The sequence below is a fragment of the Heterodontus francisci genome, chromosome 1, assembly GCF_036365525.1.
Source record: "Heterodontus francisci isolate sHetFra1 chromosome 1, sHetFra1.hap1, whole genome shotgun sequence".
Lineage (NCBI taxonomy): Eukaryota > Metazoa > Chordata > Chondrichthyes > Heterodontiformes > Heterodontidae > Heterodontus > Heterodontus francisci.
In genome coordinates this window covers 154039690-154061601 of record NC_090371.1, presented here as the reverse complement: position 1 = coordinate 154061601, position 21912 = coordinate 154039690, and positions in this window count along the sequence as shown.

The window sequence follows — 21912 nt, the reverse complement described above, 5'->3', positions numbered from 1 at the left end:
CATTGTTCTGGATGAGGGCTATTCAGACATGCGTCTCCACCTTGATACCTCGGAATGTGAGATATTTCAATACAAATCGCGGTGGCCATCTTAGCTGCTTTCTTTTTGAAAGTTGAATTTAGGTTTCCAGCTTTTTTATTAATTAAAAATCAGCATGCAGATGTTCATGACACAGGTAAAAGCAATGTAATTGCTGATGCTCTGTCCTGAGTTTAAAGAAGAGGTGTGAGAGTGAAGGAAAGCTCTGAGTTGTAAAAAATGTAAGATGCATGAATCCTGCTAATTCTAATTTTGTTACTGGTTAAGCCCAATGATTTTGTAAATATATGAGTAATTGTGGAAAAAGAAAATATAGCCTGTGGTGTATGTATTAAGCTATTGGTTAAAATGTTCATAGAGTCATAGTTATAGAGTCATAGAGTTATACAGCACTGAAATGGGCCCTTTGGCCCATTGTGTCTGTGCCAGCCATTAATCACCTATCTATTCTAATCCCATTTTCCAGCACTTGGCTTGCAGCCTCGTATGCTATGGCACTTCAAGTGCTCATCTAAATACTTCTTAAATGTTGTGAGGGTTCCTGCCTCTACCACCCCTTCAGGCAGTGCGTTCCAGATTCCAACCACCCTCTGGGTGAAAATTTTTTTCTACAAATCCCGTCTAAACCTCCTGCCCCTTCCCTTAAATCTATGCCCCCTGGTTCTTGACACCTCCGCTAAGTTTCTTCCTATATACCCTATCTATGCCCCTAATAATTTTGTATACCTCAAGTAGGTCCCTCCTCAGTCTTCTCTGTTCTAAGGAAAACAACCCTAGCCTATCCAGTCTCTCTTCATAGCTAAAATGCTCCAGCCCAGGCAACATCCTGGTGAATTTCCTCTGCACCCTCTCCAGTGCAATCACATTCTTCCTATAGTGTGGTGACCAGAACTGTGCACAGTACTCCAGCTGTGGCCTAACTAGTGTTTTATACAGCTCCATCATAGCCTCCCTGCTCTTATATTCTATGCCTCGGCTAATAAAGGCAAGTATCCCATATGCCTTCCTAACTACCTTATCAACCTGTGCTGATGCCTTCAGTGATCTATGGAAAAGTACACTAAGGTCCCTCTGACCTTCTGTACTTCCTAGGGTCTGACCATCCATTGTATATTCCCTTGCCTTGTCAGTCCTCCCAAAATGCAAGGGTCCCAGCACCGATCCCTGCGGTATACCACTGGTCACAGGCTGCCAATCGCAAAAATCTAAGAACTTAATGTATTTTTTAACTGTTGTAAAGAAAACTTTACCATGGTAGAATTTTATTTTTCCCAAGGGAGGAGGTGTGATGGAGTCCATGTGTCCAGACTACTATCTGAACAGTTGGCCTGTTGAATGTACTGCTAGATGCACTGACTTTGGAATTCAAAGCTTGTATTTTTTCTGGGACAGTCATTTACTGGAAAAGGAAACTGAAAGCTTTAGAGTTCTGGAGATATAGAACTGGTTAGGACCAGTTAAAGTAAACAGTCATATGATATGAGGTGTATGCAGAGACATGTGACTGGAGCTCAGGTTTTAGTTTGCAAGGTTACAAACGACAATGTGGAAGCAAAACAGCAAGCAGTTGTTTAAAAAAAGACAAGGTGTTGTAATTGAAACCTAGGAGCTGTCCCTCGGCAAATATAAATTGCGACAGCTATTTTTGGTGATTTAAAGAGTTACGGCTACACCAGTGGAACTGCGCCATCAAGACTATAGTGAGCGAAACTACGAATGTTCCAGAAGGGTGTGCAGTTTTGGTAGAATTCGGGATTGCAAGGCAGCTGCTTTAGGATGGAAATTGGTGTTTGCATCTTGGAAGATGAGATCTGGAGATCTATTTCAAAGATTCACAATTTGAAGGACTTTGTGACCATAACTAGTGCTTTCATTGCTGAGAGGACTGCCCAAAAGATTTTGTGAGATCTATCTTTGTTGCATCAGACAATTAGGGTGTACTCCTTCAGCTGTATATATGTTGGCCGTGATTTAACAGTTAGTTCATGCTTAATTTATGTTGGTTTTGGTTTGAGAGTTAAAGTAAAATTTATAAAGGTGAAATCTTGTCTTATTTTTTCTAAATTGGGGTCAGTCGGTGGATTAGGTTCTTTTGTTTTGTGATCTTCATGGGGATAATAACAATATATTCACCTGCTGTCCTCTCCAGAACAAGGGGACTATGGATTCATGCGTAAGTCAGAAATAAATCAACATGTATAATAATCAAATTAATGAACACATGATATAATTCCAAAAACATTCTTTGATGTGTTTGAGGCTACTAATGATTAAATTTCCCAGTGAAATTTAAAATGAAGCATTATGTCACTTCTACAGATTGTGTTCTGAATCTAGTCCTTTTGCCAGGGGCTGTCAAGCAGAATAAAGTTGTTTACTAAAGTGGGTCTAAAAGAGAGAAATAGCCTTGCAGGATTGTACTGCGTAATCAGTCAATTATGAAAATATAATGCGGTGGAAAATGGTGGATTAACATTTCAGATATAAGCCTTCATCAGAACAGTTTCAGCATTTGTCATTTTTATGTTAGATTTTCAGCATTCACAGTTCTGCTTTTACCATAATCAGTTTACTATCTGTCCTCAGGTTGCTGCTAGGGTTAGAAGAAAGAATTGGTACTACTCTGGTGAGAAGGTAAGGAACTCCAAAAATAAAACTGGAGAGGGGATAAAATACAAAAGAGAAAAAAAAATTTAATGGAATATAGGTTTGTCACAGATTATAGGGCTGGAAATTCATGTGTCTATGGAGTCTGTATCCACCCCAAACAAGGACAATGGCATAACAAGACATATGGTTGAGGGCGGAGAATCCCAGGCAAGTTTTTTCATCCACAGCCTCAGAGAAGAACAGCAGGCGATTACACCAACTGAAAGCAGGATTTCCAGCTGTCAATCAGTACAAGTTGGACTCATCTAGCTCTAGGCCAAGATCATGGCCTGGAGTCCTGAAGATATTTTTTGGTGATCATTTTGGCCCTATTACAAAGAGGGTGGATGGAGTACTTAGCCAATGTTTCTGGGGCCCAGCAATGTCCCCCACCCACAGTCTCAGCACAATTCACTGCAATTTCTGGTCTCCTCAGTTGAACAGGCACCCGAGATGCATCCTTAGTGGTGCAGCTGCCCACTTGGAATATGATAATAGGGTGACTGCAATTGAACTAAATTCTAGTAGATTCTATGAAGAGCGAGTGATCCACTCCGCAGGCTTATCATCCAGGCAGTGAGGTTGAAAATTATCCCCCATCGGTTGGAGTACAAACAAGATTACCATTACCTCAGTCAGAAAATGGATGACCTTTTGTATTCTTCCTGTGCATCTTCTCATTACTATGTGGTAAAGTATTTTTATATCAATCCAATAGGCATCACGAGAATAGTCCAATTAAGGATGGCGGGCAGGATGGAGACCTGCTGGCCCAGTCAGAGGCAGCTCAAAGAATGTGAGGGTGCCTCAAAATAGAGGCGCTCTTGGAGGGGAAACTTCAGTTTAATATTTCGGGTGGCCGAGGGGGAAGGCTTTGTGGAAAGGAGGAGAAACCCCTCCGGATGGAGCATCAGGGCCATAGGGATGCCTTGACTCCCCTTTGGCCTCCTCTTTGGGGCATGGAGCCTCTAGCTAAAATGGCTCCCTGGTTGATACAGGAGGGTCACCTTCACGCTGCTGGCTGTCCCCCCATGTGGCAAGAGGCTGCCCTGCAACTGGAAAAATGCCAGTGGACCAGGAAAATGGCCCCTAATAGGGCCTTTCATTATTCAAATTGGCTGCTGCGATCTGGCTCCCAGCCTTCTGATCGAAAAGTCCTCCAGTGGTGGGAATCTGTCGGGGCGCCGTCTCAATGCGGCTCTCTGCTATTTTACTGGTCCCACCCCCAGCGTCCCAACCCGCTACCCCAGGGCCGTTAAACTTCTGCCCATGGTTGCTGAGTTTCCTTCTTTTACATCATTAGACATTGATGATGCATGGACACAGTAATCTAGTCTCTAGAGAACATTATATCAGCATATAAGCATGTATCCCTGTCTTTGTAACCTCCTTCAGCCCTTTAACCACCACGCTGCCCCCACCGTTACCCCCCACCCCCCCAGTATAGTTGGTTCTTCAGCTTACAACCTTTTATGCATCCCTCCTCCCTTTGCTCCTCCATGGGCAGTTGTGCTTTTTTGAGGATGCTACTGACAGATTTGATAAGGGGGAGTTGGTAGACGTGATATACTTGGATTTTTAGAAGGCTTTTGATAAAGTCCCCCACAGGAGGTTGGTTAGCAAAATTAAAGCACATGGAATAGGAGGTAATATACTGGCGTGGATTAAGGATTGGTTAACAGGCAAAAAACAGAGGAGGAATAAACGGGTCATTCTCACATTGGCAGGCTATGACTAGTAGGGTATCACAAGGATCAGTACTTGGGCCCCAGCTGTTCACAATATATATCAATGATTTGGATGTGGGGACCAAATGTAATATTTCCAAGTTCGCGAATGACATAAAACTAAGCAGGAATATGTGTTGTGAGGAAGATGCAAAGCGGCTTCAAGGGGATTTGGGCAGACTTAATAAGTGGGCAAGAATGTGGCAGATGGAATATAATAAGGAAAAATGTGATGTTATCCATTTTGGTAGGAAAAATAGATGTGCAGAGTATTTCTTAAATGGTAGGCGATTAGAAAGTGTAGCTGAACAAAGGGAGCTGGGTGTCCTCGTCAATAAGTCACTGAAAGCTAACATGCAGATGCAGCAAGCATCTTCTTAATCTTAATCTTTGGCCTCCTTGTCTCGAGAGACAATGGGTAAGCGCCTGGAGGTGGTCAGTGGTTTGTGAAGCAGCACCTGGAGTGGCTATAAAGGCCAATTCTAGATGACAGACTCTTCCATAGGTGCTGCAGATAAAATTGGTTGTCGGGGCTGTTACACAGTTGGCTCTCTCCTTGCACTTCTGTCTTTTTTCCTGCCAACTGCTAAGTCTCTTCGACTCGCCACACTTTAGCCCCGCCTTTATGGTTGCCCGCCAGCTCTGGCGATCGCTGGCAACTGACTCCCACGACTTGTGATCAATGCCAAAGGACTTCATGTCACATTTGCAGACGTCTTTAAAGCGGAGACAAGGACGGCCGGTGGGTCTGATACCAGTGACGAGCTCGCTGTACAATGTGTCCTTGGGGATCCTGCCATTAAGAATGTTAATGGTATGTTACCCTTTATCTCAAGAGGATTTGAGCACAGGAGCAGTTAAGTCTAGCTTCAATTGTATAGAACCTTGGTTAGACCGCACCTGGTGTACTGTGTGCAGTTTTGGTCCCCTTACCTTAGGAAGGATATTATTGCCATAGAAGGAGTGCAACGAAGGTTCACCAGACTTGTTCCTGGAATGGCTGGACTGTCCTATGAGGAGAGATTGGGGAAACTGGGCCTGTATTCTCTAGAGTTTCGAAGAATGAGAGGTGATCTCATTGAAACCTACAAAATACTTAAAGGGATCGACAGGATAGATGAAGGTAAGATGTTTCCCCTGGTTGGGGAGTCTAGAATCATGGGACACAATTTCAAAATTTCACTTAGGACAGAGATGAGGAGAAATTTCTTTATTCAGATGGTATGAATCTTTGGAATTCTCTACCCCAGAGAGATGTGGAAACTGAGTCATTGAGTATGTTTAAAGTAGAGATTGACAGATTTCTAAATACCAATGACATAAGGGGATATGGGGATAGTGTAGGAAAAAGTCATTGAAGTGGATGACCAGCCATGCTTGTATTGAATGGCAGAGCAGGCTTGATGGGCTGAATGGCCTACTCCTGCTCCTATGTTCCTATGTTCCAGCCGTCCAAGCCTCATCCTCTGGAATTTTCTCTCCAACCCCCTTTGATTTTCCACCTCCCTTAAAATCCACCATGGACCAAGTTTTTGGTCACTCCACTGAATCTTTGGTTCTTTGGTTGGTCATCCACTTTCTTTATGCTTCTGTGAGCAATTTGAGACATTTTTTTCCACTTTAAAACCAGCATGTAACTACAGGTTGTTTTTGTAAACATAATAGACTGTTATGAATAGTAAGATTGATTCAAGATGAAAACGGAAATCTTATTATGGACGATGAAGCGATTGCAAAAATACTAAATGAATACTTTCGTTTTGCTTTCACAGGAGACTGGAGCCTGTGGTAGTGGGAATAACAATTTCAAGAGGAGGAGGTAGATCAAATAGATTGGATAACTAGAATGGGAGGCATATTAAAAATGACTTGGTGAAACTCAAAGTGGATGAGGCACTGAGTCTTGATGCCATGCATGAGACTGGAGGATTTTCACTGTACATCTCTGTTCAAAAATGGAGAAAAACATAGGCCAGATAATTATAGAGCAGTCGGTTAATATCAGTAATGGTAAGCTTCTTACTGCATTAAATTAATACTCACTTAGAAAGAAATAGGTTCATTAAGGAAAACCAGCTTTGATTTGTAAAAGACAAGTCATGTTAGACAAATTTAATTGAGTTCTTTGAAGAGGTAACTGAGTATATTGATCCTTGGATCATTACTAACTGTGAAACACACTGGGAGCTCTCCAATCTCTACCAGACCGACAGCAGCTCCAGGATAGCTGCATGTGCGGGATTGTGTGTGCAATTCAACAGAATCCGTGGCTGTGCCACTTCTTCCCCCTGGGCTGCTCACTCCCTGCTCCCTCCCACTCGCAGTCTCTCTCCCCTCCCCATCTTGTCACTTTCTCTTTTCCCCGCTTCCCCCGTGCAGGGACCAGAAGCGGGAGGGAGCGGGTAGCAGAGGCAGAGCAGAAGGGAGGAATCGGTGAGGCCGGAAGCAAGGGCCCACAGGTGGGTGGAGAGTGGGGGGAGCAGGGTAAAGCAGCCGAATGGGGAAAAGTGGCGAGGCCGTGAGCGAAGAATGACGATTGACCTTTTTGCGCGAATCATCCCTTGAAATCCGGGTGCTGATGTAGGCTGTACATGCACAGCACCATACTGGCAGCAAGAGTGTGTTTTGTGCAGGTACAAAGCTGGGGAGCGCTCTGATGACACAGGCGCTGGTGTCTGGAGTCACTTTGAACTTTAAAAGCAGTAGAGAAGCAGACATACTTTGGGATACAGATACATAATTCTTTAAAAGTGGAATAACAAGTTGATAATGACATAAAAAAATGAAGCCTATGCCTGGAATTTCTCGTTAGGCGGGGGACATCGTCCACTCGCCGAAAGGTCGGTGGCGAGTCCTCCTCAGCCGATCCTGGGGATCCAGACTGAGATTTTACACTCCCCAGGCCTTTAATTGGTCTTCAGCAGGACTTCCACCTCCGTGAGGCAGGAAATCTTGCCTAATGGAGCTACTGGCCAATCAGCGGGCTGGCATCTCTTAGTCCCAGCAGCGCCACGGGGAGCGGTGGCCACTGCTGGGACTGCACCCAGTCATTAGGAGAAGATGAAGGTCAGCCCTGGAAAAAAAGTAAGTTTTTAGGGCCTTGCCGAGGACAATCGGTCAGGCCCCAGTGAGTCAAGGGGTGTCGGTTAGGGGGTTGGGGAAGTGTTGTGAGTTGGGGGTGGTTGGGGCTTTGGGGCGGCCCTCTGTGGGGCATGGCGTGCCTGATCAGGAAGGCCACCCTCAGCCCGCAAGAAGGCCGCTGCTTTCAATCAGGCGGGCTTTTTGAGGCCTCAGCCACCTGCCAGCCAAGGATAAAATACCCACGGCAGCAGGTGGAGCCCCATAAGTGCCAGTTAATTAGTCACTTAAGGGCCTTTACTGGCCTGGGATGGGAGGGCAGTTTCTTGCTGCCGCCACCCTGCATAAATTGGCAACGGGGCAGGAGGGGGTCGGGAATGGCCCACTGCCTCTCAGTCAGTTTTATGCCCCCTCCCGCCACCAGCCCACTATTTAGAAGGCGTACAATTCCAGCCCATGTCTTATAAATAGGGGCAGAGAGTGCAAACACGGGGATAATGCTGAATCCATATAAATCATTAGATGGGCTGCAGTTATAATATTGCATCCAGTACTAAATGCCTTTCTTGAGGAAAAATGTAGAAGAGTGCAGAAGAGAATCACTAGGACAGCAATTGGGATGAAAGGCTTTGAGTTATGAGAAGGAATTTGGAAACTAGGACTTAATTCATTAGAACAAAGAAGGTTAAGAGTAGATCAAACAGGTGTTCAAATGATGAAGGAGTCTGAGAAGGTAAAGTGAAAAAGATGATTTTCACAGGCCAGTGTGTTGATAAAAGGGCATAAAATGTGGGATAATCATGAAAGGAATGACAGGAGCGTTTAGGACAAGTTGTTTTATGCAGAGAGTGGGCATGCATACTAAGAACAGGGGTGGAAGCAAAATCATAATAGCTTTGAAAAGAGTAGATAATTTAAAAAAATAATGTTAAAAAGGCATTATTTAAATAGTCAGCAGAATGGGATTAGGTGGCTTGTTCTTTCAGAGAGCTGACAAAGGTGCAATGAGCCGAATGGCCTCTTCCTGTGCTGTAAAATTCTGTTGGGGTGATTTTAAGTCTTCCTGCTCAGCGAAAATGGTTGAATGGGAATGTAAAATCATCCAAATTACTTTCCTGCTGTGGAACTGCGAGAAGCTGACAAGTTTGTATTTTTATAAAAACAAAATACTGCGGATGCTGGAAATCTGAAATAAAAACAAGAAATGCTGGAACCACTCAGCAGGTCTGGCAGCATCTGTGGAAAGAGAAGCAGAGTTAACGTTTCGGGTCAGTGACCCTTCATCGGAACTGACAAATATTAGAAAAGTCACAGGTTATAAGCAAGTGAGGTGGGGGTGGGGCAAGAGATAACAAAGGAGGTCTAGACTGGACCAGGCCACATAGCTGACCAAAAGGTCACGGAGCAAAGGCAAACAATATGTTAATGATGTGTTGAAAGACAAAGCATTAGTACAGATTTGCTGTTAATACAATGAATATTGAACAGCAGCAAGTGCAAACCTGAAAAAAAACAGTGGGTAAGCAAACTGAACAAACTAAGATGAAATGAAAAAAATGAAAAAAAAAATTGTAAAAAATGTAAAAAAGAATGTAAAAAAAAAGAGAAAGAAAAAAATAACTAAAAATGAAAGTAAAATGGGGGGCTGTCATGCTCTGAAATTATTGAACTCAATGTTCAGTCCGGCAGGCTGTAGTGTGCCTAATCGGTAGATGAGATGCTGTTCCTCAAGCTTGCGTTGATGTTCACTGGAACACTGCAGCAATCCCAGGACAGAGATGTGAGCATGAGAGCAGGGGGGAGTGTTGAAATGGCAAGCAACCGGAAGCTCAGGGTCCTGCTTGCAGACTGAGCGGAGATGTTCCGCAAAGCGGTCACCCAGTCTGCGCTTGGTCTCCCCAATGTAGAGGAGACCACGCTGTGAGCAGCGAATACAGTATACTACATTGAAAGAAGTACAAGTAAATCACTGCTTCACCTGAAAGGAGTGTTTGGGGCCTGGGACAAGGAGACCCACCCAAACCTGTCAAGGTCCTTTTGTTATATATGCATGTGAGGTCCTGATGATCACCTGAATAGTAAGTGGCAGTGGGTTTCTTACAAGACCGACGAAGCAAAGAAAAAGATTGGAACAGTAGAGATAAGCTCTTGAATTTTGTTTTCCTTCCTTGTGGGCCAGGTGGTGCAGGAATGCTTTTTCTTGTTCCTTCAGCACAAGGAAAGCTGAAGTATCCCCTGGAATGAACTCATCCCTCCAATCGGGGGACTCAAGTGGGATGACTGGGAAACCAATCCTGCCACTTACCTGCTGTCAATGGGCGGCCTCTGGGCTGTGCAATTTTCCAGTGCTTCTCGACAAATTCCCACCGGGAATGAGTGAGAGACCTACCAGTGGGATTTGTGAAACGCAGGGGTACTGGGTGAGTTTCCAACTTACGACGTTGCTTATGCACTGCTTAGGCTAGGCTAAGGTGAAAAATATAGTAGATGAATGCAATTTATGGATGATACAAGCAAAAAAAGGAAAAGACTAAAGATAATTGAAGCAGCAAAGTTATAGAGTACCTCAACATAAGGAGATTTATTTGATACTCCTGATAAAAGATACACTGTAAAACTTATTTCTGTGAAAATATGATCTCAACAATCACAAGAAATTAGGAGTTCAATTTTCATATTTGAATCTGGACAGTTCTAAAGGATTATCTCTGTTATGTTTCAGCATTCGTTAGGTTTCTTCATTTAAGAACTCTCTTCCCTCCCCTCAGTTTTGTACAGGAGCTCATTAAAGAAACTTTGATTTGTCATTGAAGTCATTTCATTAAGTTGAGCGTAGTAATAAAAAAAAAACAGATTGATAGAAAATCGACATTTCTCATCAAACCAAAATTCACAGATGTTAAATAATCTGTTTTAAATTATTGTCATACTTCCTACATGATGGGCGGCACAGTGGCACAACGGTTAGTACCACAGCCTCACAGCTCCAGCGACCCGGGTTCGGTTCTAGGTACTGCCTGTGTGGAGTTTGCAAGTTCTCCCTGTGACCGCGTGGGTTTCCGCTGGGGGCTCCAGTTTCCTCCCACAGCCAAAGACTTGCAGGTTGGTAGGTAAATTGGCCATTGTAAATTGCCCCTAGAGTAGGTAGGTGGTAGGAGAATTGTGGGGATGTAGTAGGGAATGTGGGATTGATGTTGGATTAGTATAAATGGGTGGCTGATGGTCGGCACAGACGCGGTGGGCCGAAGGGCCTGTTTCAGTGCTGTATCTCTCTATCACTCTATGTTCATAGCATGAAATATAATGTTCTGAAATAACACAATACAAATGATATGATACATTCCAGAGATGGTGAACAAACTGAGATTTGCTAATAAAAAAACAATCAAACAAATTAATTAATTCAGTTCGAAGGTGAGTTTTTATAACAAAAATCACTAACTCAAAAATTAAGAACATTTTAAACAAACGTGTGACTTTCCTTCTTCACCAATGTTGTTGCAACAAGCACTGAATAGCTTCTGTTTATTTACCATTTCTAAATGCAGGACTTGTTTGTACAGACCTCCCCACCTCATTTGCATGACGATCTAGTCATTCCAGGATTACACTCCTTTAGGTTAACCCTTTGTCCATATTTTTGTGTTTTCTCCCAGAGGCACACCAAGTTAATGTTAAGTTAGTGTTTACATAAGAGCCACTTCCAACATTTTGAGTATGTTAGATAAAATGACCTTGCAACAGAAATTGGATTGGTTTCAGCTGCAATTACAGTTATACTTTCACTCTCAATGGTGATTAATAAGAAGAAAAATTGACAATGAATCAAGGAAACCCAGATTTAGTTCTCTTCTTGTGCTGGCTTAGTTGTAATAACTTACAATGTTATCATTTTAGGGGAGGTGGTGGTGTAGTGGTAATGTCACTGGACGAGCAATCCAGAGCACAGGCTATTGCTCTGGGGACATGGGTTTGAATCCCACCAAAGCAGATGGTGAAATTTGAATTCAATTAATAAAATCTGGAATTAAAAAGCTAGTCTAATGGTGGTCATGAAACCATTGTCAATTATGGCAAAAACCCATCTGGTTCACTAATGTCCTTTAGGGAAGGAAATCTGTCATCCTTACCTGGTCTGGCCTACATGTGACTCCAGACCTACAGCAATGTGGTGGATTCTTAACTGCCCTCCGAAATGGCCTAGCAAGGCACTTAGTTCAAGGGCAATTAGGGATGGGCAATAAATGCTGGTCTAGCCAGCAACACCCACATTCCACAAAAATGTTTGAAAAATGAATGATACACCATTGGAAAGTCTGTAGTGACCACATTAACATTTTCTTTTTATGGTTCCCAAAATCATATCTTTCTAAAATTTCAATTTGATCTTTTGTTCCTTTTGGCCAAATGTCATCTGTAATAAGTAAGATATTTTATCAGTTATTAGTGTCAGTAAGGATTGACAGATTGAATTGTTCACTGCAATGCTGAACCCTTAAGACCTCAGCAAAAATTAGTGAAAATAATGGCTGAGCTATGGGAAGATGCTAAGTAATATAATAAGCTCTGAGACAAAAATGAATCCAAAAGGCATGAACACTGTCGTAGATGTTTTGGCATTGCTAGAATAAGTGGATAATCTCAAAAATGACAGAAGAAAGAAGAATTCATTCACAGCTGGCACGCCTGAGGCTGTAGGAATTAATCAATTGAGGCAGATTTTACTGGTCTCTGACAGCAGCTGGAACTTCACCAGGGCCTTTATAAATCTGACAAATAAAAAATAGTTCTGTTTGGAACAGGAACTAACTGAACCAGGAGATTCGAGCAGGGTTGATATGTTATCATTTATTTTTAAAAGTGATAATTTTCCATAATAATATGGCAAACTGCATGACAATTACTTTTGTATAGTGCAATATGCAAATACAATGATAAAAATACAACAGGGTAAATTTTCAGCTTTAACACCCGGGTGGTAATCTAATGGGGTAGATTAGATTGTCACCCATTATAGAACCCGACTGCTTTCAATGGGCAGACAATCTGCTTGGCCAGATTACCACTCAGGCAGTGAAGACAAAAATATTACCTACATATTTCAAAACACAATGAAAACAGAAATAGCCCAAAGCAGAGAGTTAGTTATGTTGTTACTGTTACGACTAAGGTTTGAGGAATGCACTGTCTTCTCTGGTTCCACTACTTCACTGGTCACGACACATATTTAAATGTTTTACGCAGTTACCGATACAGCGAATCATATACTTTATATTAGTTTCAGAATAAAAATCCGCCAACTAGGTTTCTTTAATAAACAATAAAACTTTTGATTTATTATAAAGTAGGATTTATTCAATAAAGATGCAAAGCTTATTAACACACAGTTTGAAATATGAAAGTATAATTATCTACCCTTCTGAAATATCCTAACACGCACAAACGCACACACACTGGTTAAGGAAAAAATTATGAAAAATGAAAAAAACTGGCTCTGCAGAGGTGAACTTTAAAAAAAAATACTTTGGCCAAGTTATTGTCAATTCTTGAAGAGAAAGGATAAAATATGGAATGTTTCAGATGGCCCTTTGGTCTGGCGTCCGGGTACACTTAGACGGGTCTCACTAGACACATGCCGTTGTCACTGGGATATTTTAAGAAGCAGTTCATTCAGGAAGTTTCGAGGAGTAGTCTTGCAGGCTTTTCGGGAGAATTCTAATTCTAATTCTAATTACTGCAACCATGGTTTCAGCTACCACACTGAATTCTCAGAAGATTTTTCAAAGGGGTGGAACAAAATGAGTTGGGTGTCTTCTCTCTTAGCAGGATACACACCAACTGAACTCCAAACAATATCTAAAAATGAAACCAAAACCCCCAGACAGCCATAAATCCCAACATGTGACTTCTCTAAGTCCAAGCAGTTCCATAGTCCATAATGCTCTGGCTGTTTACTTAGCTTAAGACATATGACTTCCATTAAGTGTTTTTTTTTCCAAAGTCCCAAGTGGCCTTCCAGTGACCCTTTAAAAAAAAACAAGTCCAGGCACCTTCTCAGGTATTTTCCACAATCTTTTAAACACAAGTCCTCAAAAAAATATTAATAATGGAAGCACGTTCATGACACCTCCACCCTTGGAGGAATGAAATGACATTTTTAAATGCATTTCATTATAAAGTGTGGACAAAAATATATATAAAAAGATATATATTAAAACACATTTACACACTCATTCCCATCCACTCTTTACCTGTAACTAATACAGTTATGCCTGTACCATCTTTGTACTCAGATAACACAAAGCAAAGTTAAATTTTAGACAAAGCATCAGCAATGACAATGTTTTCCCCCGCAATGTAGATAATCTTTAAGAGATGGGGCGTCAATAGTAAACTCCATCGAAATAGTCTGGCATTCTGGTTTTTGATTTTTCCACAAAGACTAGGGGGTTATGATCAGTATATACCAGTGTCTCCCTGTGGCCGTGGCGGACATATGTTTAAGAGCTAATAGTAAGTCCAGGGTTTTTTTCCAGTGTAGAGTATCTATTTTGGTGTCAAGTTAGATTTTTGAAAAAGTATTCCACTGGCATTTCTATGCCCAATTCATCTTCTTGTAACAGGACTGCACCTACCCCCAGGTCACTAGCAGTAATTGCTACCTTGAAGACTGAAGTGAAATTTAGGACAGCCATCATTGGTTCATTGATCAAAATTGCTTTCAGCCTTTCAAAAGATGCTTGGTACTCTTTTGACCACAATACCTTGGCTTTCTTTTGTAGCAAATCCATCAGTGGAGCAGCTATAGTGCTGAAAAGTTTTGGTAGAAACCACACATCCCCCAAAACCTCATGATTTCTCATTTAGTCTTAGAGGCTGTTTACCACCAATGCTTGTACTTTTTGCTGTTCTTGGCAACACTTGTCCTTGCCCTACTATATGCCCTAGGTAGGTTACCCGCACTTTTGCAAATTCACTTTTGGCAAGGTTTATCACTGAATCAGCTGACTGTAATTTTCTAAACAGAGCTTCTAGTTGTTCCAAGTGGTCCTTCCACGTGTCACTGTATACCAGCACATTGTCAAGGTAAACCACACAGTTAGGAACACTGGCTACGATTTGGTTCATTCGTCTCTGGAAAATCGCTGGGGCGTTTTTAGACCGAATGGCATCACTCGGCATTGGAGATGACTGTCTGGTGCGACAAAGGCCAATATTTCTTTAGCTCTGGGTGTTAAAGGAACCTGCCAGTATCTCTTTAACAAAATTATTTTGGTAAGAAATGTGGCACTGCCCACTCTGTCAATACAGTTTTCCAAGTGAGGAATTTGGAAGGAGTCTGCTTTTGTTGCTGCCTTAAACCTTTCCGTAGTCTATGCAAAATCTAGTTGAGCCATCAGGCTTATGCATTAACATGACTGTGGAACTCCAGCTGTTGGGGTTTTATTAGGTAGTTTTCCAACATGTATTGGATTTCTGCTTTCACCTGGGTCTATTTTTCTGGACCTTAGTGATAAGGATGCTGTTTTGTAGGAGAGGATTCTCCTACATCCACATCATGTATGGCTAAGTATGTATATCCTGAGTTGTCCATACAGACTCCTTTAAATGCTGTGAGTAGCCTTGTTAGTTCTCCTCATTGTTCAGCACCTGAACATGAAAGCATAATGTCCAATCTCCTGAACTATTCAGTATTAGATAACCAGACATTAGGGGCATCAATTTGAGAATTGTCTAGGCCTTCTTCTGCCTCATCCTCACTATCCCTTTCGTCCTTCACTGTCCTTACAACCTGACATACCTGTGTTTGCTTATCCTCCTCCCGGCGATATTGTTTCAACATATTGATATGACACAGCCGATTCTTTTTCCAGCAATCTGGGGTGCCAATCAAATAATTTACCAATCCTTTTGACTACTCTATATGGACCACTGAACTGTGCTTTCAGCGGTTCACCCTGCAAAGGCAGCAATACTAACACACCATCATCTGATTGAAGTGTTCGGGTCTTGGCATGCTTGTCTGCCCATTTCTTCATGGTTTTTTGGGAAACTTTTAGGTGTTCCTGAGCCACTTTGCAGGCTCTCGTGAGCTGCTCCCGGAACACAGATGCATAATCTGACACAGAAGATATGTCCCTCTATTCTAAAAGCTTTTATTTGATTAGTTTCAGAGGATCTCTTACCTCACGTCCATAAACTAATTTCAAAAGGACTAAAGCCTGTAGACTCAACAGGTGAATCCCTGGTGAAAAACAAAAGAAACCTTTGCCAGTTCTGATGAAAGGTCACAGTCCTGAAACATTAACTCTGCTTCTCTTTCCACAGATGCTGTCTGACCTGCTATTTCCAACACTTTCTGTTTTTATTTCCGATTTCCAACATCTGCAGTATTTTGCTTTTATTATAAAAGAAATTTCAGCCCTTTGTCCCAATCATGGGATATTCATGACAGTATGCCCTGACCATCGTTCTGAGGGTCTGACAGTACTGTTCTAAAGCCCCCTCTGTCTGTGGATGGTACGCTGAGGACTTTAACTGTGTTATGCGCAGATTACTCATAACAGCCTGAAAAACCTTAGACAGAAAATTGGAACTCTGATCCGACTAGATCTCAACTAGTAATCCATATCAGGTTAACTGGGTTAACTTCTCCACCACTACCTTAACAGAAATTGTTCTCAAGAGCATGGCCTCTATCATCTTCTTCTTCAGCCTCCTTATCTCGAGAGACAAGAAGCGCCTGGAGGTGGTCAGTGGTTTGTGGATCAGCGCCTGGAGTGGCTATAAAGGCCAATTCTAGAGTGAAAGACTCTTCCACAGGTGCTGCAGATAAAATTGGTTGTCGGGGCTGTTGCACAGTTGGCTCTCCCCTTGTGCTTCTGTCTTTTTTCCTGCCAACTGCTAAGTCTCTTCGACTCGCCACATTTTAGTCCCGCCTTTATGGCTGCCCGCCAGCTCTGGCGATTGCTGGCAACTGACTCCCATGACTTGTGATCAATGTCACAGGACTTCATGTCGCGTTTGCAGACGCCTTTAAAGCAGAGACATGGATGGCTGGTGGGTCTGATACCAGTGGCGAGATCGCTGTACAATGTGTCCTTGGGGATCCTGCCATCTTCCATGCGGCTCACATGGCCAAACCATCTCAAGCGCCGCTGGCTCAGTAGGGTGTGTATGCTGGGGATGTTGGCTGCCTCGAGGACTTCTGTGTTGGAGATACGGTCCTGCCACCTGATGCCAAGGATTCTATAGTGAGTATATATTGGTGTCCCGCTTTTGTTTTCGGTAAAGGTCCCATGCAGTCTACCAACATCCTACTAAATTGGTTCCCCAAAAACTGGTATGGGAATTAGTGGTGCCAGTTTTATTGCAGGTTGTGGCTTTTCCACAATCTGGCACATATGGCAGTTTTACAAAACTGTACCATGTCCTTGTGACGACCTGGCCAATAAAACTGTCGGATTTACGTTCTTGGGTCTTCTGGATCCCGACATGTCCCGCCATAGAAATTTGATAGGCTATCCTTAATATTTCCTGGCAATACTTGGGTGGTACCATTATCTGGTGAACCACTGTCCATTCTTTGTCCGCAGGTCTGTAAGGAGGTCTCCACTTGCTCATCAGAATCCCATTTTTAATATTGTAGCCTTCTGGAACTCGCTGTGCCTCATCTTCAGTTTGAACCAATTATGCCATTTTATTTAACTCTTGATGGCTTTTTGAACCTTGATCTGAGAAGACTTACTGAACATTTCTTTTGGATTATCCAAATCCTTCCAAAAGGTTTCAGATAATCAAATGTCTGTCTGTGGTACCTATTTGATCTCTGATGGTGGAACTTGTTTCGCCATTGCTCAGGTCACTACACATGAAGAAAAAATTCCTGGAACCTTTTCCTGCAACTGCTCTGTCTCCTTGACTTCACTTGGTCTTTCTGTGACTACTGGAGAAGCTACTACCTTCACTCCGGCCAAATCTGTCCCCAGGAGTAGGTAAACTGCGTCAACAGGCAAGCAATGGACAACTCCTACAGTTACCATTCCAGACATTAGGTCAACTCAAGCTGCACCTGATACAAAGGTACAGGTATATACTCCCTGCTGATACCGTTCACTAAAACCTGGGCAACCAATGTGCTCTGTGGTGGAAAAGTCATGCCTTTCTCCAGCAAAAGAGTTTGGGTGGCATTTGTATCTTGTATCAGCCAGAGCTGGCGGGCAGCCATAAAGGCGGGGCTAAAGTGTGGCGAGTCGAAGAGACTTAGCAGTTGGCAGCAAAAAAGACAGAGGCGCAAGGGGAGAGCCAACTGTGTAACAGCCCCGACAAACAAATCTTTCTGCAGCACCTGTGGAAGAGTCTGTCACTCTAGAATTGGCCTTTATAGCCACTCCAGGCGCTGCTCAACACACCACTGACCACCTCCAGGCGCTTACCCATTGTCTCTCGAGATAAGGAGGCCAAAGAAGAAATAATAAGTTTACCTGCCTCACTTGAGGAATAAGGAATTACTTTTCCTTTTGACAAGAATTCCCTATAGGTCTCAGGTATCTTGTTCACATCCCTGCACTCACAGTGGTTTTTCTACTTGGCAGTCAGAGATATAGCTTGATTTGTCATACTCTTAGTCAGGTCTCTTTCTCTGCATCGGCCTTGTGTACAGCAGTAAGTTTCATGCGTATGCCATGTAACTTCCAGCAATCCGCACGAAGCTGTCCCACTTTGTGGCAATGGATACACTGAGGCATCCGGACCTCACTCCCACCCTCAGCACTTTCCTTTCTGGCCTGAAGAGGAGATCCTGGTATGTTTCCAGCTGTCCCTTCTCATCCCTGGCTACTTGCCTTCCTTTCACCCTCCCAACTTCTATCCTTCTCGGGTTTGTGGGGGATGACAGAAAAGGGATTTGGAATTGTGGACAAGCTTGTAATCATCAGCCATCTCTGCTGCCTGTCTGGCTGTTGAATCCTTCTGGTTCTCTACCTGGGTTCTTACTATTGGAAGGAGTGAATTTTTAAATTCGTCCAGGAGAACTATTTCGCTAAGGGTATCATACGTGGCATCTGCCTTTAGTACCTGCATCCAATGATAAAAGTTAATTTGCTTTACACTTTCAAACTCTACATAAGTCCTCCCAGGCTGCATCCAGAGGTTTTGAAATTTCTGCCTGTACGCTGCAGGGGCCAAATCGTTAGCAGCGAGAATAGCCTTTTTTGCCATCTCATAATCTGCAGAAGCCTCTTCAGAAAGCATAGCGTAAACTTCATGAGCTCTGCCTATCAAGCTACTTTGCATGAGCAATGTCCAGTTTTCTTTCGGCCAACTCATCTGTTTTGTAAGCTTTACAAAAGAAGTGAAAAAATGCCTCTATGTCCCTTTCCCCAAACTTCGGAAGGGTTTGCACAAATTTAAACAGCTCCCCACTGGGCCTTGGGTTGGAGTCAGATTCCTCCTCATCAGAATTTTTATCGGGTCAAGGGCATCCTTTTTTAGTTCCAGCCATTTTAATTGGAATACCCATTCTCGCTCCCTTTCTCCTGCCTCTCGTCTTTTTCCTTTTCTCTTTTCCTTTGCAATTCTTGTTCCAGCTTCTGAAATGCTCTTTCTTTTTCCTTTTCCTCTGTTTAACATAGAAGCATAGAAAACAGGAGCAGGAGTAGGCCAGTCGGCCCTTCGAGTTTGCTCCGCCATTCATTTTGATCATGGTTGATCATCCAACTCCGTAGCCTGTTCCCGCTTTCACCCTATACCCTTTGATCCCTTTAAACCCAAGAGCTATATCTAACTCCTTCTTGAAAACATACAATGTTTTGGCCTCAACTGCTTTCTGTGGTAGCGAATTCCACAGGCTTACCACTCTGGGTGAAGAAATTTCTCTCATCTCAGTCCTGAAAGGTTTACCCCGTATCCTTAGACTATGACCCCTGGTTCTGGACTCCCCCACCATCGGGAACATCCTTCTTCCATCTACCCTGTCAAGTCCTGTTAGAATTTTATAGGTTTCTATGAGATCCCCCCCTCACTCTTCTGAACTCCAGCGAATATAATCCTAACCGACTCAATCTCTCCTCATGCCATCCCAGGAATCAGTCTGGTAAACCTTCGCTGCACTCCCTCTATAGCAAGAACATCCTTCCTCAGATAAGGAGACCAAAACTGCACACAATATTCAAGGTGTGGTCTAACCAAGGCTCTGTATATTTGCAGCAAGACATACCTGCTCCTGTACTCAAATCCTCTCGCTATGAAGGCTAACATACCATTTGCCTTTTTTACCGCCTGTTGCACCTGCATGCTTATGTTCAGCGACTGGTATATGAGAACACCCAGGTCTCGTTGCATATTTCCCTCTCTCAGTTTATAGCCATTCATATAATAATCTGCTTTCCTGTTTTTGCTACCAAAGTGAATAACCTCACATTTATCCACAGTATACTGCATCTGCCATGCATTAGCCCACTCACTCAACTTGTCCAAATCACCCTGAAGCTTCTCTGCATCCTCCTCACAACTCACCCTCCCACCCAGTTTTGTGTCATCTGCAAATTTGGAAATATATTTTGTTCCCTCATATAAATCATGAATATATGTTGTGAATAGCTGGGGTCCTAGCACTGATCCCTGCGGTACCCCACTAGTCACTGCCTTTTGGAAAAATACCCATTTATCCCTACTCTTTGTTTCCTGTCTGCCAATCAATTTTCTATGCATTGCAATACACTACCCCCAATCCCATGCGCTTTAATTTTACACGCTAATCTCTTATGTGGGACTTTGTCGAAAGCCTTCTGAAAGTCCAAATAAACCACATCCACTGGCTCCCCCTCATCAACTCTACTAGTTACATCCTCGAAGAATTCTTGTAGATTTCTCAAGCATGATTTCCCTTTCGTAAATCCATGCTTACTCTGCCCGATTCTACCACTGTTCTCCAAGTGCTTTGCTATAAAATCTTTTATGATGGACTCTAGAATTTTCCCCATTACCGACGACAGGCTGACTGGTCTAAAGTGCCCTGCTTTCTCTCTACCTCCCTTTTGAAATAAGGTGGGGCTAAAGTGTGGTGAGTCGAAGAGACTTAGCAGTTGGCAGCAAAAAAGACAGAGGCGCAAGGGAAGAGCCAACTGTGTAACAGCCCCGACAATCAAATTTTTCTGCAGCACCTGTGGAAGAGCCTGTCACTCTAGAATTGGCCTTTATAGCCACTCCAGGCGCTGCTCCACACACCACTGACCACCTGCAGGCGCTTACCCATTGTCTCTCGAGATAAGGAGGCCAAAGAGAAGAGAAAGAGAAGGTTACATTAGCTACCCTCAATCTGTAGGAACTGTTCCAGAGTCTATAGAATCTTGGAAGATAACCACCAATGCATCCATTATTTCTAGGGCCACCTCCTTAAGTACTCTGGGCTGCAAACCATCAGGCCCTGGGGATTTATCAGCCTTCAATCCCATCAATTTCCCCAACTCCATTTCTCTACTAATACCGATTTCCTTCAGTTCCTCTCTCTCACTAAACCCTATGTTCCCCAACATTTCTGGTATGATATTTGTGTCCTCCTTTGTGAAGACAGAACCAAAGTATGCATTTAGTTGGTCAGCCATTTCTTTGTTTCCCATAATAAATTCCCCTGCTTATGACTGTAAGGGACCTACATTTGTCTTCGCCAATCTTTTTCTCTTCACATACCTCTAGAAACTTTTACAGTCAGTTTTTATGTTCCCCGCAAGCTTGCTCTCGTACTCTATTTTCCCTTTCTTAATCTATCCCTTGGTCCTCCTTTGCTGAATTCTAAACTGCTCCCAATCCTCAGGTCTGTTGTTTTTTTCCAGCAAATTTATATGCCTCTTCCTTGGATCTAATGCTATCTCTAATTTCCCTTGTAAGCCATGGTTTGGCTACCTTTCCCGTTTCACTTTTGCGCCAGATATGGATAAACAATTGTTGCAGTTCACCCATGCGCTGTTTGAATATTTGCCATTGCCTATCCACTGTCATCCCTTTAAGTAACGTTTCCCAATCCGTCATAGCCAACTCGCGCCTCATACCTTTGTAGTCTCCTTTACTAAGATTCAGGACCCTAGTCTCAGAATCAACTGCGCCACTCTCCATCTTGATGAAGTATTGTATCATATTATGGCCGCTCATCCCCAAGGGGTGTCGCACCACTAGATTGTCCGTTATTCCTCTCTCATTACACAATACCCAGTCTAGGATGGCCTGTTCTCTAGTTGGTTCCTCAATGTATTGGTCTTGAAAACCATCCCGTATACACTCCAAGAATTCCTCCTCTACGGTATTGTGACTAATTTGATTTGCCCAATCTATCTGCTGATTAAAGCTTTACTTGCCATTTCTCTTGTCTGCTGCTCTGCTTGATCCCTTTGAAATTATCTTCCTTCATCCTTTTCCTCTCTCT